The sequence below is a fragment of the Apodemus sylvaticus genome, chromosome 19, assembly GCF_947179515.1.
Source record: "Apodemus sylvaticus chromosome 19, mApoSyl1.1, whole genome shotgun sequence".
In the NCBI taxonomy this organism is placed as follows: domain Eukaryota; kingdom Metazoa; phylum Chordata; class Mammalia; order Rodentia; family Muridae; genus Apodemus; species Apodemus sylvaticus.
Genome location: NC_067490.1, coordinates 31,171,243 through 31,191,321, shown reverse-complemented (window position 1 = coordinate 31,191,321; position 20,079 = coordinate 31,171,243). Strand labels below are relative to the sequence as shown.

The following is a 20,079-nucleotide window of genomic DNA, read 5'->3' as shown; positions in this document are numbered from 1 at the left end:
GAAAGATGCTACACCTGACAAAATGGTCCTTTGCATGCAAATCTGGTGTCAGGGGAATAAAGAAATGTATTGGAATCCTGTAGTAATGACTGAAAATGGAGAACCACCCCAATTTATGTAAACTTACTGACAAGAGAAATGCCTGAAATGATAGCTACTAGTGTAGGTCTTAGTTGACAAATTGAATCCAGTAAGGCTTTGCAAAGCCAAAGAGGCTTAGATGAAAAGACGCGGGCGTAGCTAATCCCAGCATGCTCTTTTTCCAAACTGCAGAGTTCGTTTATGGAAATAGTAGGAGAATATCATGTACATGTTCATATGAACCACACTGAGCAAGTTTTCAAGGGAATAACATATGCATAATACTGTGTGACTTGTAAGACAAAGGTCTCAAAGTACTCCCACCAAGAATTTGCCTGTTATCTCTGAATTTACCTACTATTACTGTATTGTTAAACCTTACCAGGACAACGGCCTTTCATCTTTAAAATAAAAGACTTCTGAAAATAGAAACAAAATATATTTTATTACAACTATAGAAAACACTTACAATATGTAAGTATCAATTTCTATGAGACAAATCTAGAGACTATTCTAGAATAAATATTCATTTTTAGCAAGTTACTTCTCCTAGAGGTATTTGATTCCCTGTATATTTCAAATCAAAGATGACAGTAGTTTATCAAACATTAATGCCTAAAAATAAATACACACACAGAATTGGGATGATCTAAAATGAATTCTCTCAGACTGATAGAGAGCACAATCCTGACCAGATTAATCAACTGTTTCAACAATAACTTCTTGTGATTCTTTTTAACCCTAGGCTAATGGTTATGGAAACAATTATAGATTGAGTCTGCTAGCATACCATTTGAATTTCAACACTTAGGAGGAAAAAGCAGATGGATTGCTGGGATTTCCTGGACAAACAGAGCCACATTTAGTGAGACCACGTCTCAACCCCGCTGTTAAAAGAGTAAAACCCAGAGCTGAGCTGCAAGCTGTCCCCTGAGTGCCATTCTCTGGCCACAATTTAACCCAACATAAACAGGCCTGCTGCACTAGGAACATCCAAGTTTGGCCTCCTCTCTGAATGCTCTGCCCATTTTCCCAGAGACATAAACTGTCCTCTGATTTCCAATGTTCAGGCAAAGGCAGCCCACCTCAGGAGGACTCCTGCACCAGAAAGACCTAGGGATAACCAGATGGCTAAAGGTCACCTTAAGAACACAAACAATGGCTCTTTCTAAGCCAGCACTCCATAAGGCGAAGCCATGTTCAGCTCAAGCATCAAGATTGTGAAGCCCAATGGCAAGAAGCTGGACCACTTTGAGTCTGGCATCTCCCAGGTGCTGCTCTAGCTGGAGATGAACTCAGATCTCAAGGTGCAGCTGCAGGAACGCAACATCACTGCAGCCAAGGAAACTGAAGATGGTAGTGGTCAGAAAGCTATCATAATTTTTGTACCAGTTCCTCATCTTAAATCTTTCCAGGAAATCCAATCCCACTAGTTCATGAATTGGAGAAAAAGTTCAGTGGTAAGCATGTAGTTTTCATTGCTCAGGGGAGGATTCTGCCCAATCCAACCCGGAAAAGCCTTACGAAAAATGAGCAAAAGCACCCCAGCAGATGCACCTGACAGCAATGCATGGCACCATCCTTGAGGACTTAGGGAGATACATGAAAGGGAGTGAGTGATAAGGGAGGGAGTGTGAGAGGGAGTGACTGTGAGACAGGTAATGAGCTGGATATAAAATGAATAAGTAAAAAAAAATTAATTAAATTAAAAAAGAAGAATGTATAGACCTGAGACATAGCTCAGCAATTAAGCACACCTGGTGCTCTTCCAGAGGACAACAGTTCAGTTCTCAGTACTGTCTGTAAAACTCCAACTTCAACTCTAAGAGAATTCCTTCCTCTGACTTCAGGGATCACATACACATATACATTTTTAAAAATAAAAGTAATTCAGTCTTTTAAAATGACAAAGACAATGTGGTACATGTACACAATGGAATTCCATTCACCTATTAAAAGCAAACACATAATAAATTTTGTGGGCAAATGGATAGAACTTGAGAATATCACCCTGAATGAGGTAACTTTGATCCACAAAAGGATGGTATGTACTCATTTATAAATGGATATTAGAGATAAAGCACAAGGTGACCATACTTCACTCCACAGACCAAAAGAAGATAAACAAGAGATAAGGACCAAGCAAGGTTACATGACTCTGACTTAGAACAGAGAATGAAATAGCAAACTGGTAGCCAACATCAAACTAAATGGAGAGAAACTTGAAGCTATCCCACTAAAATCAGGGACTGGACAAGGCTGCGCTCTCTCTCCACATCTTTTCAATATAGTACTTGAAGTTCTAGCTAGAGCAATTAGACAACATAAGGAGGTCAAAGGGATACAAATTGGAAAAGAACAAGTCAAATTATCACTATTTGCAGATGATATGATAGTCTACTTAAGTGACCCAAAAAACTCCACCAGAGAACCCCTACAGCTGATAAACAACTTCAGTAAAGTGGCTGGTTATAAAATCAACTCAAGCAAATCAGTTTGCCTTCCTATACTCAAAGGATAAGCAGGCTGAGAAAGAAGGTAGGGAAATGATACCCTTCACAATAGCCACAAACAATATAAAGTATCTTGGTGTGACTTTAACCAAACAAGTGAAAGATCTATACGATAAGAACTTCAAGTCTCTGAAGAAGGAAATCAAAGAAGACCTCAGAAAATGGAAAAATCTTCCATGCTCTTGGATTGGCAGGATTAATATAGTTAAAATGGCCATCTTGCCAAAAGCAATACACAGATTCAACACAATCCCCATCAAAATCCCAACTCAGTTCTTCACAGAGTTAGAAAAAGCAATTCTCAAATTCATCTGGAATAACAAGAAACCCAGGATAGCTAAAACTATTCTCAACAGTAAAAGAACTTCTGGGGGAATCAGTATCCCAGATCTCAAGCAATAGTGCAGAGCAATAGTGTTAAAAACTGCATGGTATTGGCACAGTGACAGGCAAGTGGATCAATGGAATAGAATTGAAGACCCAGAAATGAATCTACACACCTATGGTCACTTGATCTTCAAAGGACAGAAAGGACAAAGGAGCAGAAAACATCCAGTGGAAATAAAACACCCTTTTCAACAAATGGTGCTGGTTCAACTGGAGGTCAGCATGCAGAAGAATGCCAATTGATCCATTCTTATCTCCTTGTACTAAGCTCAACTCCAAGTGGATCAAGGACCTCTTCATAAAACCAGACACACTGAAACTAATAGAAAAGAAATTGGGGAAAACCCTTGAGGACATGGGCACAGGGAAAAAGTTCCTGAACAGCACACCAATAGCTTATGCTCTATCAAGAATTGACAAATGGGACCTCATAAAATTACAAAGTTTCTGTAAGGCAAAGGACACTCTCAAAAGAACAAATCAGCAACCAACAAATTGGAAAATATATTCACCAACCCTACATCTGATAGAGGTCTAATATCCAATATATACAAAGAACTCAAGAAGTTAGAACCCAGGGAACCAAATAACTCTATTAAAAATGGGGTACAGATCTAGACAAAGAATTTTCACCTGAAGAAATTCAAATGGCCGAGAAGCACCTTAAGAAATGCTCAACATCATTTGTCATTAGGGAAATGCAAATCAAAACAACCCTGAGATTTCACCTACACCAGTCAGAATGGCTAAGGTCAAAAACTCAGGACAGCAGGTGTTGGTGAGGATGTGGAGAAAGAGGAACACTCCTCCACTGCTGGTGGGATTGAAAGATGGTGCAACCACTTTGGAAATCAGTCTGGCAGTTCCTCAGAAAACTGGACATGACACTTCAGGAGGACCCTGCTATACCTCTCCTGGGCATATACCCAGTGGATTCCCCAGCATGCAATAAAGACACATGCTCCATTATGTTCATAGCAGCCTTATTTATAATAGCCAGAAGCTGGAAAGAACCCAGATGCCCCTCAATGGAGGAATGGATACAGAAAATGTGGTATATTTACACAATGGAATACTACTCAGCAATTAAAAACAATGAATTCATGAAATTTTTAGGCAAATGGTTGGAACTGGAAAATATCCTAAGTGAGGTAACCCAATAACAGAAGAATACACATAGAATGCAATCACTGATAAGTGGATATTAATTAGCCTAGAAGCTCTGAATACTCAAGACACAATTAGCATAACAAATGACTCCCATGAAGAAGTAAGGAGAGGGCCCTGATCAGGGAAAGGCTTGATCCAGCTTTGTAGGGGAGTACCAGGACAGAGAAAAAGGAGGGAGGTGATTGGAAAATGGGTGGAGAGAAGAAGGCTTATGGGGCATATGGGGAGGGGAGACCTGGGAAAGGTGAAATCATTTGGAATGTAAACAAAGAATATAGAAAATTTAAAAAATAAAATTAAAAAAATAGTCATAGGAGGCAGATGGGAACATGGAACTAGTAGGAGTGGGGATGGGCAGGGAAATGGGGTGTGGAGAGATATGGGGGAGATGGCCTGCTGGCCATGAGAATGAATAGATTATCAGCAGGCAGCAAGGGTGGGGTTGTGGGACAAAATTCACATGTACATCTCAGTACATGCTGAAAAATCCTTTCATAAAATCAAACACTCCCTTCATGTTAACTCTTGGAGACATCAGTGATAAAACTTGCATATCTAAACAAAATAAATGTAATATGTGACAAGCCAATAGACAATAACAACTTAAATGGAGAGAAACTTAAAATTAAAGACTATACAAGTATGCCTGCATATGTAAGAGACCTCAAAAAATCTACCAAGAACGTGTACCCCAATGCTGATAAACACCTTCAGCAGAATGGTTGGATAAAAAAATTAGCTCAAAAAATCAGTACCCCTCCCTTATATAAAAGATAAACGGAACAAGAAAATGCTTAGCAAAACAAAACCCATCACAATTGCCATAAATGGTATAAAATACCTCAGTATAACTCTAATCAAGTTACTGAAAGGCCTGTCTACCAAAACCTTCAAGTTTCTGAAAAAAGGAATTGAAGAACTATTCATGAAATTCTTAGACAAATGGATGGAACTAGAAAGTTTCATCCTGAGTGAAGTAACCCAGGCACAAAAGAACACACACGGTATGCACTCACTGGTAAGTGGATATTTGCCTAAAAGCTCAAACTACACAGGTTACAATTCAGAAATCACAGGAAGCTCAAGAAAAAAGAAGACAAAAGTAGGGTGTTTTGGTTCCTCTGATAAAGGGAACAAAATACTCACAGGAACAACTATGGAGACAAAGTGTGGAGCAGAGACTATTGTACCTGGGTATTCATCCTATAAACAGTCACCAAACCTCAAAACCAATATGGATGAAAAGTAGTGCATACCAAAAGGAGCTTGTTTTGGCTGGCTTTAGGAGGGGCCCTGCCAGAGCCTTATAGATACAGAAGGGGCGCATACTAGCAGCCAACCATCATCATGAGCGAGGGGGTTCCCAATTGAAGAGTTGGAGGGCAGACTGGAGGTGCTTGGGGGTTTTGCAACCCCATGAGAAGAACAACATGTCGGCCAACCAGATGCCCCAGGGCTGCCAAGGACTAAGCCATTAACCAAGGGGTATGCGTGATTCTAGCCAAAAGAGTGGCAGATGCCTTGTCGTCAGACATCAGTGGGGAAGAGAGGTCCTTGGTCATGTGAAATATCAATAGATGCCCCAGCATGGGAAAATCCTGGGGGAGAGGGGGTTTGTGAGAGTTGGTTGGGTGGAGAAGCATATTTTTAGAGGCAAATCCAACCTTTTAAAGGTTAATGAAAGGAAAACACCAACAAAGGAAGGAAACTACACACAAGAAAAATCAAGAAAGCCAGAAGCTGGAAAGAACCCAGATGTCCCTCAACGGAGGAATGGATACAAAAAATGTGATATATATACACAATGGAAGACTATCCAGCCATTAGAAACAATGAATTCATGAAATTCTTCGACAAATGGATGGAGCTGGAGAACATCATACTAACTGAGGTAAGTCAGTCTCAAAAGATCAATCATGGTATGGACTCACTGATAAGTGGATATTAGCCTAGAAACTTGGAATACCCAAGACATAATCCACACATCAAATGATGTCCAAGAAGAATGGAGGAGTGGGCCCTGGTTCTGGAAAGGCTCAGTGCAGCAGTGTAGGCAATACCAGAACAGGGAAGTGGGAAGGGGTGGATGAGGAAATAAAACTATTTACAACTATAAAAGAACTTCTGGGGGTTATCAGTATCCCCTACCTCAAGCAGTACTACAGAGTAATTGTGTTAAAAACTGTATGGTATTGTTACAGTGACAGGCAAGTAGATCAATGGAATAGAATTGAAGACCCGGAAATTACGGTCACCTGATCTTTGATAAAGGAACTACAACTATCTAGTGGGAAAAAAGATATCCTTTTCAACAAATGGTACTGGTTCAACTGGAGGTCAGAATGCAAATTGGTCCATTCTCATCTCCTTGTACTAAGCTCAAGTCCAAGTGGATCAAGAACCTCCACATAAAACCAGACACACTGAAATTAATAGAAAAGAGACTGGAGAAGACCTTTGAGGGCATGGGCACAGGGGAAAATTTCAACAGAACACCAATAGCTTATGCTCTAAGATCAAGAATTGACAAATGGGACCTCATAAAACTACAAAGTTTCTGTAAGGCAAAGAATATTGTCTAAAGGACAAAACAGCAACTAACAAATTTGGAAAAGATCCTTACCAACCCTACATCTGACAAAGGTCTTATATCCAAGATATACAAAGAACTCAAGAAGGTAGACTCCAGAGAGCCAAATATCCCCCTTAAAAAATGGCGTACAATAGCTGGGCCTTGGTGGCGCATGCCTGTAATTCCAGTACTTAGGAGGCAGAGGCAGGTGGATTTCTGAGTTCGAGGACAGCCAGGGCTACACAGAAAAACCCTGTCTCTGAAAAACTAAAAAAAAAAAAAAAAAAAAAAAAAAAAAAAAAAAAAAAAAAAAAAAAAATGGCGTACAAAGCTAAACAAAGAATTTTCACCTGAGGAATATGGAATGGCTGAGAAGCAACTAAAGATATGTTCAACATCCTTAGTCATCAGGGAAATGCAAATCAAAACAACCCTGAGATTTCACCTCACACCAGCCAGAATGGCTAAGATCAAAACCTCAGGAGAAATCAGGTGCTGGCAAGGATGAGGAGAAAGAGGAACACTCCTCCACTGCTGGTGGGGTTGCAAGCTGGTACTACCACTCTGGAAGTCAGTCTGGAGGTTCCTCAGAAAACTGGGAATAATACTTCAAGAGGACCCCACCATATCACTCCTGGGCATATACCCAGAGATTCCCCAGCATGTAATAAAGATACATGCTCCACTATGTTCATAGCAGCCCTATTTATAATAGCCAGAAGCTGGAAAGAACCCAGATGTTCCTCAATGGAGGAATGGATACAGAAAATGTGGTATATATACACAATGGAGTAGTATTCAACCATTAGAAACAATGAATTCATTAAATTCTTAGACAAATGAATGGAACTGGAGAACATCATCCTAAGTGAGGTAATCCAGTTTCAAAAGAACACTCATCATATGCACTCCCTGATAAATGGATATTAGCCTAGAATCTTGGAATACCCAAGACACAATGCACATATCAAATGATGTCCAAGAAGAAAGAAGGAGTAGCCTCTGCTCCTGGAAAGGCTCAGTACAGCAGTGTTGGGGAATACCAGGACAGGGAAGTGGGAAGGGGTGGATTGAGGAACAGGGGGAGGGAAGATGGCTTATGGGACTTTCAGGGAGGGGGGATCCAGGAAAGGAAAAATCACTTGAAATGTAAATAAAGAACATATCGAATACAAAAAGGAAGACTAATCAAAATTACCAAATATGAAAAAAATGTTGGTGCTTATACTTGTGCTCTTGAAGAACATACTTGTCCCCCACTTCCATTATCTCTCCTCCCCTTTTCTGCATCTGGCTGCCATCATGTACACAACTTTACACTCCTGTATCTTTGTCCCATAGTGCTGTGTGTCAGGAAAAAAATAAAATAAATAAAATTAAAATAAAAATAAAAAACAGAAAATCTCATCCTGAGTGAGGTAATCCAAACCTGGAAATGCAGACGTGGTATGTACTGAGAAGTGAGTACTTCTTTACCCATATAGTACAGAATAATCATGCTGAAATCCACAGACCTAATGAAGCTAACGAATGAGGGCCCAAGGTTAGATGCTTGAATCTCATTCAGAAGGGAAATAAAATAGAAATCAGGATTCCATTTAGGGAGGGAAATTTTTGGGAGATGGGGAGGGGAACTACAGTGGGAGCAGGTGTAGGTAGTAACAGGGAGAAGAGATACCAGGAGGGACTTCCAGTGAAAGGCAGAAAATAACAACACACTCAAAAATTAATCCAAAATTCATCCTAACTATAAGATATTCGGGGATTAAAATGGAACAGAGATTAGCCACCCATTAATTGGCCCAACTTGAGCCCCCCCCCCCCCCCCGTGGGAGATAACCAATCTTTGTCGCTATTAATGATATTCTGCTATGCTTGCAGACAGGAGTCAAGGATAACTCTTCCGAGAGGCTTAATCCAGCATAGAATGGAAAGAGATGTATGCACCTACATCCAAACATCAAGTAGAGTTTGGAGAGTCTTGTGGAAGAATTGGGGGAAGGACATTGAACACAAAGGAGAACAGTGTGATTGAGGGGTCTGGGACACCACAAGAAAACCTACAGAATCAACTAACCTGGGCCCATGAGGGCTCACAGAGACTGAACCACCCATGAAAGAGCACATATGGGCTACACATAGACATCCTCCCCATACGTAGCAGATGTGCAACTTGGTCTTCATGTGGGTTCTCTAAAACTGAAGCAAGGACTGTTTCACACTGTTGGATGCATTTGGATTCCTTTCTGCTAGTAGAGCTGCCTTGTCTGGTCTCAGTGGGAGAGGAGCTAAAATCTCTACTCTTATTTATGGTAATAGGACCAGCTACTATATGCTATATTAATAATCATTATAAAAACCTTACCTTCATTGAAGCTGACATGCTTTGCTCTGGTCGTCTGGGCTGGTGTCCCTGTCCTGTGACATAGGTTTTAAAGTTATCATTATTGTGCTATTCATAAGGAAAACAATTAGCAAGTATTTTAAGTACTTTATATTTCAGTCCCTCCTCTATCTTACTCTAGATGTTTACAAAAAATATTTTTTTGAAACAGGGTTTCACTATGTAAACCACTATGTTGTCTAAATCTGCTCTGTGGACCATGTTGGCCTTAACTCACAGAGATATGTGTATCCTCCACTTCCCATGTTCAGAGATGAAGTACATGGGCCAGCAGGAAAAAAGCAAAAAATGTTGAATTTACTCGTCAGCACGTGACTGTGATTGCTGACTGCCATCCTTCCCAGCTTTTTTCAAGAGAAAACATGAGGAATATTAAGCTTTTAATTAAACACAAACAAAAGGGCTATGGAGCGCGTGTGCGCGCGCGCGTGCGCGCGCGCGCACACACACACACACACACTTGAAAAAGCATTAAGGACAAGATTGGGTGTGCTCATGGTAGTATGACTGTTGACACTTACAGAAGACTAGGAGAAAAGATTCCAGGCCTGAAGGAGATAGGAAATCCAAAGAATGGCCAACAGAATCCGATAAACTGGACCCTTAGGGCTCTCAGACACTGAACAACCAACCATAGAACAAGCACACTCTAGATGGAAACCTCCCCACATATAGGTATCAGATGTACACCTAGGTCTTCATAGGAATCCCAATCAACTGGTATGGTGGTCATCAAAAAGGCTGTTGCCTGTACAAGTGATATATCCTTCTAGGTGAGCTGTCTTGTCTAGCCACAGAGAGAGACAAAGTGCCTACCCTTGCAGAAACTTGAACTGCCAGGGTGGGGCATACAGGGAATCCCCAACTGATCAGAGGTGAAGAGGAGGAGGGTCAGGGAAAGACTGTTGGATGGGATGACCAGGAGATGGTCAGTGAGTTAGATATAATGTGAACTAAATAATATTAAACTAAGTTTTTACAAAAATCATTGAAGGTTTGAAAGGAGAATGTGCTATCTCTACCAAGGCTCATCATAAAACACGGAGCTATTATGTGGGAATAATGGCTCATCATATTCAACAGGTATACATGTGTACTAAACAGAAAATTCAAGCATAAACAAGTATATATCATATGGAAAGGGCATATGGCATTGTAAGTATAACCTTCTTCAGAGCTAAACATTGACAGAACTCAGGACAAGATTTAAAATGCCAGGCTCTGTGGAAAGAAATAAACTACTTATATATCCACTTTGTAAGCTCCATCTGAAATGGAGAAGAAAAATGTCTTGAACTGTACAATCACCAAAGTTGCTGGGTTCTTGTACTATGACAATTAACATCTTCCAGTAAAAGTTTGTTTCCTGCTGAGTTGGACATTTCAAACTCAAACAGATCATTAGGAAACACTATTTGCTACCTGGGATTATGATGTCATCTTCAGGGTCATAGGATATAAAATTTCAGGCTTAGGGAGTATTGGTGTTTATCCATGATAAAACACTTGCCAATGATACCTATGGCCCTTAATTCAGTGACAAACACTGTCAAAAGCAAAAATATGATGGTCGAGCAACAATTGATCTAGCTTATCCTTTGGCTCGGTTGAAGGCTCATGAGGTGAACTACTGAACTAGGTAGCGATCCCTGCTCTTCTTGTGTTGAAACAGTCTCTTTTCCAGCTCCCACTTCATATGTGCTAAGCTTTCTAACTATGTGCCAAGTTTCTCGAAATCTTATCATTTTAATATTCCTGACCTAAGCAATTGTCACCCTCAAGAACAGCACTAAGATTGAAGAAAAGAAGGAACTGTACCCATCAATCTCTACCGGTGCATGTGCATTAGCACACATTGCTTCTAAAAATTCGACCATTTCCGGTTTCTCTTCAAATGCAGCAAGCTGCAAGGGGGTCAAGCCATACTGTAAAGGAAAGAATATTGCATTTTACAAAATGAATTGTTTATCAACTAAAAATTCATCACAGATTTTGTGAGAATAAATATATTGTAAAGTGTTTCAAGGGTTCATTTATCCTACAACAGCTGTTGCCCTTTCCCATATAGGTGTCATTTTCCCTTTGACACACCTTTTCCCTGTCCAACATTGTCTATGAACAACATTCCCTTCCAGAACTCTCCCCAAAACACTCAGTGGTTCCAAACTTCTTAGCTCCATGTAGTAGGACCGACATTGACACAGTCCTGAAACATACAGTAAAGTTTGGTATGTCCTTGTTGAAGGAGTGTGGTCAAAAGGTGTCTGGAACAGAGTTTCTCTTCCTATATTTCAAATATATTTCTTTGCTAAACTAGGAATTATCTCCCAAGCTCAACACTATTTCCTATGTATACCAAAATTTAAAAAAATTAAATAATGTATTTTCATATTTTCTCCAATGATCAAATTTTTCAATTTGCTTGTCAACAACACATTTGACTTTATTTTTATTGTCTGTGCATATGTGAAGTGTATGTGTTAGTTTTGAATTTGAAAATCAAGGCCAATTCTAAGACAAAATGTGCTATGCTGTGTTTTTTTGAACTACCAAAAATATGAAAAACATATTTGAAGAAAACAGCATTCCTGTGAACAGATTCAGTGAAAATGCTTGAGCTTCTGTACGTAGAAAATAGATGTGAGTGTCACTGCTAGAAGTGTGCTGGGAATAAAGTTGAGTGATATTTACCTCTGTTTTGGCTTCAATATCTACGTTATGCTTAAGGAGCATTTTAACGATGGGTAGGTTTCCCCTAGACACAGCATGGTGGAAGGCTGTATTTCCACTGAAATCTGTCAGATTTGGGTCCGCATTATAATCGAGCAATATTGAAACACAATCTATATTGTCTCGCTGGGCAGCCTGTGGAAATTGGACAAAAAAAAAATACATCTTCAATTCAAGGAAACCAAGAGAGACCTTTTTACCATTGCACTAAATACTGTCCCTTAAACCAAGCACAGTTACACTTATGCATATGGTCCCTCTATTTGGAATCAAAGTCCTCTTAAGTACCCCAGGCTTACCTAATCTTATAATCTCCCCACCACATCTTTTTACAAATGGTAGAATTTAATGGTTCTGCCAACATGCCTAGATTTTCTAAGAATTTAGGTCTGTACTGGTTGGCTGTTGTAGTGCAGAGTGTAGTTGTTTGGTTAGGTTTTGTTCTCTTTGCCAGTTTGACATAGACTAACACACCTGAAAGGATACTCACTTGAGGAATTAGCCCTATCAGAGTTCTCTCTGAGCAACTATTTGGAATATGTTGTTGATTTAGATGGAAGTAGGAAAGCCCAGGGTCTTAGGGTTAGGGGCACAGCTGGGAAAAAAATCCTCAGATGTATGAAAATAATCTGTGCAAGCCCTGGGAAAAGTCATGGAAAAGCTGTGTTCTCCCATGATCTCTAGTTTAGGTCTTCCCTCTGGTTCCTGATTTTGAGCTCCTGCCCTGGTTCCCCTTGAGAATGAACTGTGACATTTAAATGTAAGCCAAATAACCATTTCCTTTCCTGACTTGTTTTTGGTCAGTGTTTATCACAGCCACAGACACCAAACAAGGACAACCCCTAATCCATTTCATACGGAAACAGATGACCAATAGCTACCTTAATCAAGGGTGTACAGCCTTCATCATCCCGGATGTTAATGCTGGAGTTATTCTCTAATAATAGTGTTACTACATCTGGATGGTTATGGGCGCATGCATAATGCAGTGGTGTCCTGCAAAAAGAAAGGACATTTAGGAACATTTCTGAATGCTAAATAAGAGCCCCGTCACCTTTAAGTACTACATACTATGGAGGTGATTTCCTTCTGATGTAAGAAAGGAACAGGAGTTTCCTTATTGTTTATGTCTACCCAGATGTTCATTTGCTGTGCTAGGGATATAGTGCATGGGTGACCCATTTAAGGCAGGCATTCTATCAAGACATTCATCCTGCAAAAAGCAGCCTGTCTCAATCCTAGAAAAGTTCCCAGTAAATTGATTCAGCTTGAATTTAAATCCTACTCTACTATCTAGTTCTTAATAGTTCCTACTTGGGATTTCTATGACCCCCATGACTCCATTTCCCAATCCAAGGAATGGAGATTAAACATAATAGCTATCTACACAGGGCAGCTCTGATGCTTCCATTTAGATGGGCAAAACCTCTGCTACAACATTAGAAGCATTTACAGCTCCTGAGAGTTCAGACTTTGCTAGTCATGAGAAAGATTTTTCTTCCTTGTCATAACAATTACAACATTTCAGTGAAGGAAAAACAGGATTCTATCAACAGTGCACATATTTAAATTTTATATTCAAAGGAGTTTACATTTCTTTAAAAATAACTCTCTTCTCCAACCAGGTCTTGAATATAACAATACTAACTCATTCTAAATAGTGGCCAGTGACACTGGGGTTACATTCCTTTTTCATTCATATTTTAGCATCACTAATATTGGAATTTCATTTATCATTTCTATTATTTTAGAACAATAATTGGCAATATTTTTAACTTTGTTACTCTACAAAAGAAAAGGGTACCCTGAAACCCATTATGCCTTACCTTAAACAAAATATGGCACAATCCACAGGTAAATGGCAATTATTCAGATCACTTTTTTTTTTAAGTGAACAATCAAAATAGCAATTTATTCAAGTTTAAGGTCAATTTTCTCCTTTCAAAATATAAGGGAAAACATGTAGTACACAAGAAAGGTTGGCCCTGAATCAAGGCCAGCAGTTTATCGAAGCTGTTGGTTTCAAGCAGGAGCCTAAAGAAATGTCTTTCTAGGGTCTGTTGGCCATTTTCAGAAACTTGTAAATCTAATGGTCAATTCACTAGAAACAAACAAATCCATATTTTAGAATCAACTGCTCCAGATAATAGAATGTTTTCTTGTGCAGAGTCTTCTGCCTGATTTGAATCACAGCCTTCCAGAAGTCCTTAGCTTCTACTCTGTCTCCACACATCTGCGACTGAACAACATAATCCACCACAAACACTTCCTGCAGGATAGCACCGTTCATCACCTCTTTCTGAATTGTCAATTTAACTTTAAGCCTCTTGGAATGGGGCTCAGTCCAAACAAAGCCTGCATCAACAAGCTGAACCTTACTCAGAGGAGCTTTAATTTTTTTCAAACACACAGCAACAAGTTCCCTGGATTCTAAAGCACACTGTACCCATGATGCTGGTGGCTGAGAATATCTTTGACATTGTTTGCAGAAAGAAATGGAGACCTGCTTGGGAACACCTTGGCTGATGTCAACTTTACTTCGTAAACAGGCCACACAAATATTGGCAGGATTTGGACTAAGTGGGAGACCACACTCACAGCACAAGACGTATCCTGGGCTGCGGTCAATGGATTACGTCATGTACTCCATGGTTCGGGACCAGCACCTCCATGACAGGCCAAAGTACACGAACAGTCAGCAAACGCACCAGCTGGGCCTCACTATCAGTTACCTCCACCTCCCAATGCCACTAGGAAGCTCTCGCGATAGGAAAACCAGAAATCCCGCATTCTGCCAGGGGGCGGTCTAAGGGGCTGGTGGGCGGAGTCAAAGAATACACGTGCAGCAAAGGGCGGGGCTTATGGGGTGGGCAGGGATAAGGGAGGCAGGACAAGCTGAGCTGGCTCTGAACTGGTGGTTATAGACAGGGACTTGGTTTCACACAGATCACTTTTATCTATGTAAATTTTTAAAAACAAACAAAATTCTAAAGTCTCAGTCATTAATTCTTTGATTTTTTTCATTTCTACATTTCATTTTCTTTATGCTTATGAACCGTGTTTTTATACCTGGTACCAGCAAGAGCACAACCTAATCCTTAGGTAATAGATACAATATCCATGATAATGCAGGCACTAACTGGTAGCAGTGCAGGACCTCATGGTTTGCCATAAAATGGTCAAGGTTCTGCTGGACTCACCGCAAAACTGGGTAAATATGCCAAGAAGGAGAAAATTTATGGCTTCCTAGCTCTGATGCTTGATAGTCAAAAACTTTAAGGAAATGAAACTAGGGATCCAAAAAGTATGGTTCAAATCTTAATTTATAGAATGTAAGGAAGTTTGACAGGGCAGAGAAACATAATGGTCTAAAACTGGGAAGATCTGGAGAGAGAGTAGAATATGTATTGTATACAGTAGATATCAAAGTTATGTGTGGGGAATAAATGGACTGACTGAAAGTCTACAGTTGGACAATTCAGTCTTTTTAAAGAAAACATTCAATAAGGAAGAGTATATCTTGAAATTATAATTTATAATTTATTCTTCTATTACTTATATGAACCTCTAAAGATTAATTAGCCCCTTAGAACTACAAAATGACCAAGAATCATATGGACTACACAAAATCTACTGTTGTGTCATTGGTTCCCCTTCATAAACTAGAACGGAGTAAAAATATGAAATAAGAATGAGGGGCTGGGGTGATTGGAAGAACTCAATTGCTAAATCACTTGCCCTGAGAACCTAAGTGCAGATATGCGGATGAGAGGATCCCAAAACTTACTTGCCTGCAACTCTGACAATCAATATGCTCCAAGAGAGTAAATTAAACATGCCAGGGATTTGGGTGAGTGAACATGTCTCTTTAAAACTGAGGGAGCACGTGCTGGAACCCATAGGGAGGCCTGATGGCCTGAGGTCAGTCCCCAGAACCCACAATGGGGCAGAAGACAACTATCCAGTGGCAAGTCCTTTGACCATCACACACTTAGCTCCACATGTGTGGGACAAGGGAAAGTGAGAGAAAGACAATGTCTGTCTCTTTCCTTCCGATGAGTATTAATGCACACACAACAGGTACATATGATGAGTACTGGGGTACAGGGTCAGAGTTCAAAATGTCTTTGATGCATTAGCAAACATGGGTCACATTGATCTAAGTTTTCTTAGTGAGTTTTTTTTTCATTAAAGTTGATGATTTATCTTATAAATTTTTAAGACTTGTATAACAGTATTGATTAATGGCCTATATGTTAAAACAAATCTAAACAGGTGGCTTGGCAGTTAACAGCTCTGCATTTATTTCCTAGGTCACTCAGTTTTGATGACTATTAAACACATGGCAGCACACAACTGTGTATTTATCCAGTTCCAAGGGATCAAGCACCTGATTCTATCAAACATGATGCATCAAAAATTCACATAGGCAAAACACTTGTGTTGTGTGTGTGTGTGTGTGTGTGTGTGTGTGTGTATGTATGTATGTATGTATGTATGTATGTGTGTGTGTACGGGTGTGTGTGTATGTATATACCTGTGTGTGTGTGTGTGTGTGTGAGTTTTGCTGTGTGTGTGTATCTGTGTGTAGGTGTGTGAGTTTGCTATGTGTGTGTGCATCTACAAAATTTAAGTGTAAACATAAAAATAAGATGATGTACTTTGATTAAGGCCTAGGAGCTGCTGTTCCAGGGTGGGCAGGTCTCATATGCCTAAGAACACTAAACAAGGAGACAATGCAGGGACCCAAAGAAAATGTACCTCTAAGCATGCCATCTCTCCTCCATTAGGATGTAGCCCTGGAAGCTGATTTTCTCCCTGCTTGGCTCTGAGTATGCCTGACAGGTCCCACTGCACTCTGTCCAGCCCCTCCCCTTCACCAACTCCAATGCCCATTACCTGCTTCTCCTATCAGATTCATCCACGTGATGTTGACCGGAGTGGATTAAATGTTCAGTTTTGTCCAGGTCACCCACACTGGCTGCTCGTTGTAAGCGACCCAAGGGGTCATACCCGATCAGGTGGAGGGGAAATTTCGAATTTCTCCTACGTTGCCTGCATCTACCGCCCCCCAGGCATGATGGCCAAAGACGGTTGTACCAGCGTTTCCTTTGGGTGAAGATTCTAGTCTGGCCATCATAAGCCAGATCTTCCTCCATTATTGAGGCCTAGGGCCTCAGGGCCACCTGGGGGCCCCCTGGGGGCCACCCAGGATCCTATTTCCCTTTCTTCCTTTCCTATTAGCTGTTTGTGCCCTCCCAAATTCTATAATTAAAAAAAAAATCAAAAACAGGCAATTCTTCTCACGAGCAACTCACTGTGAGTCCAACACGTTCAGTGTCAACTGAACTATACTGAAGCATGCAGCAGTTCAGCTGTGCTAGCACCACCACAGTGACACGCAGTGAGCACACAATGGTGCTATGCTGATGCTCTGTGCATGCCTGCCGCAGACTGCACTGGCAGGCGCCTACCCTCCTCAGTCAGGGCCTGGGCAAAGCACTGTCAATATTGACTCTGCAGTAGATCTGCCTGCATGGCCTTCAAAGGGGATACTGAGGGCAGTCAGGTGCTGGTTCAGATTCTTTCCAGCCCTTCAGCACTGACAATATGCGTCCCTAAAACTGGTCTGAAAGAGCAAAGAAAAACAATCATCCTGTGTTGGCAAACCCAGAGTCAATACCACAAATATTTTATGTGTCCTCTTTTAAGAATGTTGGTGTTTAAGGATCTGAAATGAGAACTACAATCTGAATAACCAGACAGGATTACTATCTTGTAATAAACCAGTGGGGAGTAGAATATCTCCCAAGGAAGAGGAAGTAGTGTAAAGTGTTATAAAGGGAGAGAGTAAAGTTAGACTGGGAGGGTTTAATAAGATGCAATTGGGAGAGACAGGTAGAGGCATAGGGTGCACTCTTCTACCTTCCTCAACCTTTACAAGCCCCATTACCTGTCCCTCCTAATATATTCATCAACATGATGTTGACTGCAGTTGAAGAAACTCTGCATACTATCCAGGTCACCCATGCTGGCTGTCTGTTGGAATGGGCCCAGGGGTTCATACCTGATAAGGTAGAGGGTCAGTTTCCTTTGGTTATGCAAGCACCCACAGTCATGACATACAGTCCCAGGTCAAGTGGGAAATGAGGGGAGGGACAACAAACACTAAAGGCCCTTTGAAAAACTATATGCAAATCAGCTACTCAAGAAGCTTCCTATATATTTATGACAGGGATCCTTATTGAGCTAAAAAGTAAAAGAGGAGTCAGGTTCCAACTAGACATCTTGTGCCACCAAGTTACACCTCCACTAACAGGAATGGGTTACAACCTGTTGAAGGGTCCTGTTGTGAAGCCTCCACTATCACAAGCTAGTGCCAAGACTATCGGTTTGTCTACACAATCTGATCTTAAAGATTGATTTCTGAAGGTAACCTTTCTGTCATCACAGTGGAATAGCTTGAGCTTGGGTCTAACTAGACTCTTCAGCCTACTAACCATCCTTAAAATCAATTCCTACATAGATTCCTCAGACCTCTGCTTGAATGAGTTAGCAAATTCACTGTTTTCTGTAGTAATGTGGCAAAACTTCCTACCTCCTCTCTAGGATCCTGCTTGGCTTTAAGTCTGGTTATGGGGCTTTAAGTCTGGTAGCAGAGGAGGACCTCATGGTTTGCCATAAAATGGTCAAGGTTCTGCTGGACTCACCGCAAAACTGGGTAAATATGCCAAGAAGGAGAAAATTTATGGCTTCCTAACTCTAATGCTTGATAGTCAAAAACTTTAAGGAAATGAAACTAGGTATCCAAAGAGTATGGTTCATATCATTGAATTTTTTAATGTATAGAATGTAAGGAAGATTAACTGGGCAGAGAAACATAATGGTCTAAAACTGGGAAGATCTGGAGAGAGAGTAGAATATGTATTGTATACAGTAGATATTGAAGTTATGTGTGGGGAATAAATGGACTGACTGAAAGTCTACAGTTGGACAATTCAGTCTTTTTAAAGAAACCATTCAATAAGGAAGAGAATATCTTGAAATTATAATTTATAATTTATTCTTCTATTACTTATATGAACCTCTAAAGATTAATTAGCCCCTTAGAACTACAAAATGACCAAGAATCATATGGACTACACAAAATCTACTGTTGTGTCATTGGTTCCCCTTCATAAACTAGAATGGAGTAAAAATAGGAAATAAGAATGAGGGGCTGGGGTGATTGGAAGAACTCAATTGCTAAATCACTTGCCCTGAGAACCTAAGTGCAGATATGCAGACGAGAGGATCCCAAAGCTTACTTGCCTGAAACTCTGAAAATCAATATGCTCCAAGAGAGTAAATTAAACATGCCAGGGATTTGGGTGAGTGAACATGTCTCTTTAAAACTGAGGGAGCACGTGCTGGAACCCACAGGGAGGCCTGATGGCCTGAGGTCAGTCCCCAGAACCCACAGTGGGACAGAAGACAAGTGTCCAGTGGCAAGTCCTTTGACCATCACACACTTAGCTCCACATGTGTGGGACAAGGGAAAGTGAGAGGAAGACAATGTCTGTCTCTTTCCTTCCGATCAGTATTAATGCACACACAGCAGGTACATATGATGAGTACTGGGGTACAGGGTCAGAGTTCAAAATGTCTTTGATGCATTAGCAAACATGGGTCATATTGATCTAAGTTTTCTTAGTGAGATTTTTTCATTAAAGTTGATGATTTATCTTATAAATTTTCCAGACTTGTTTAACAGTATTGATTAATGGCCTATATGTTAAGACAAATCTAAACAGGTGGCTTGGCAGTTAACAGCTCTGCATTTATTTCCTAGGTCACTCAGTTTTGATGACTATTAAACACATGGCAGCTCACAACTATGTATTTATCCAGTTCCAAAGGATCAAGCACCTGATTCTATCAAACATGATGCATCAAAAATTCACATAGGCAAAACACTTTTGTTGTGTGTGTGTGTGTGTGTGTGTATGTATGTGTGCGTGTACGTGTGTGTGTATGTATATACCTGTGTGTGTGTGTGTGTGTGTGTGTGTGAGTTTTGCTGTGTGTGTGTATCTGTGTGTAGGTGTGTGAGTTTGCTATGTGTGTGTGCATCTACAAAATTTAAGTGTAAACATAAAAATAAGATGATGTACTTTGATTAAGGCCTAGGAGCTGCTGTTCCAGGGTGGGCAGGTCTCATATGCCTAAGAGCACTAAACAAG

The 20,079-nt window shown here is 40.4% G+C and overlaps 1 non-coding gene and 2 pseudogenes across 1 annotated transcript; 2 read left to right on the top strand and 1 right to left on the bottom strand.

The window, feature by feature from the left end:
• Positions 1–1,277: 1,277 nt before the first annotated feature.
• On the top strand, positions 1,278–1,701 carry LOC127669184 (40S ribosomal protein S7-like; annotated as a pseudogene).
• A 7,389-nt stretch (positions 1,702–9,090) lies between these two features.
• LOC127669183 (ankyrin repeat domain-containing protein 7-like) lies at positions 9,091–17,016 on the bottom strand (annotated as a pseudogene).
• LOC127670343 (small nucleolar RNA SNORA2/SNORA34 family) lies at positions 13,837–13,974 on the top strand. Its single transcript, XR_007974548.1, has one exon. It is a non-coding gene; the product is annotated as a small nucleolar RNA SNORA2/SNORA34 family (small nucleolar RNA).
• Positions 17,017–20,079: the final 3,063 nt, after the last annotated feature.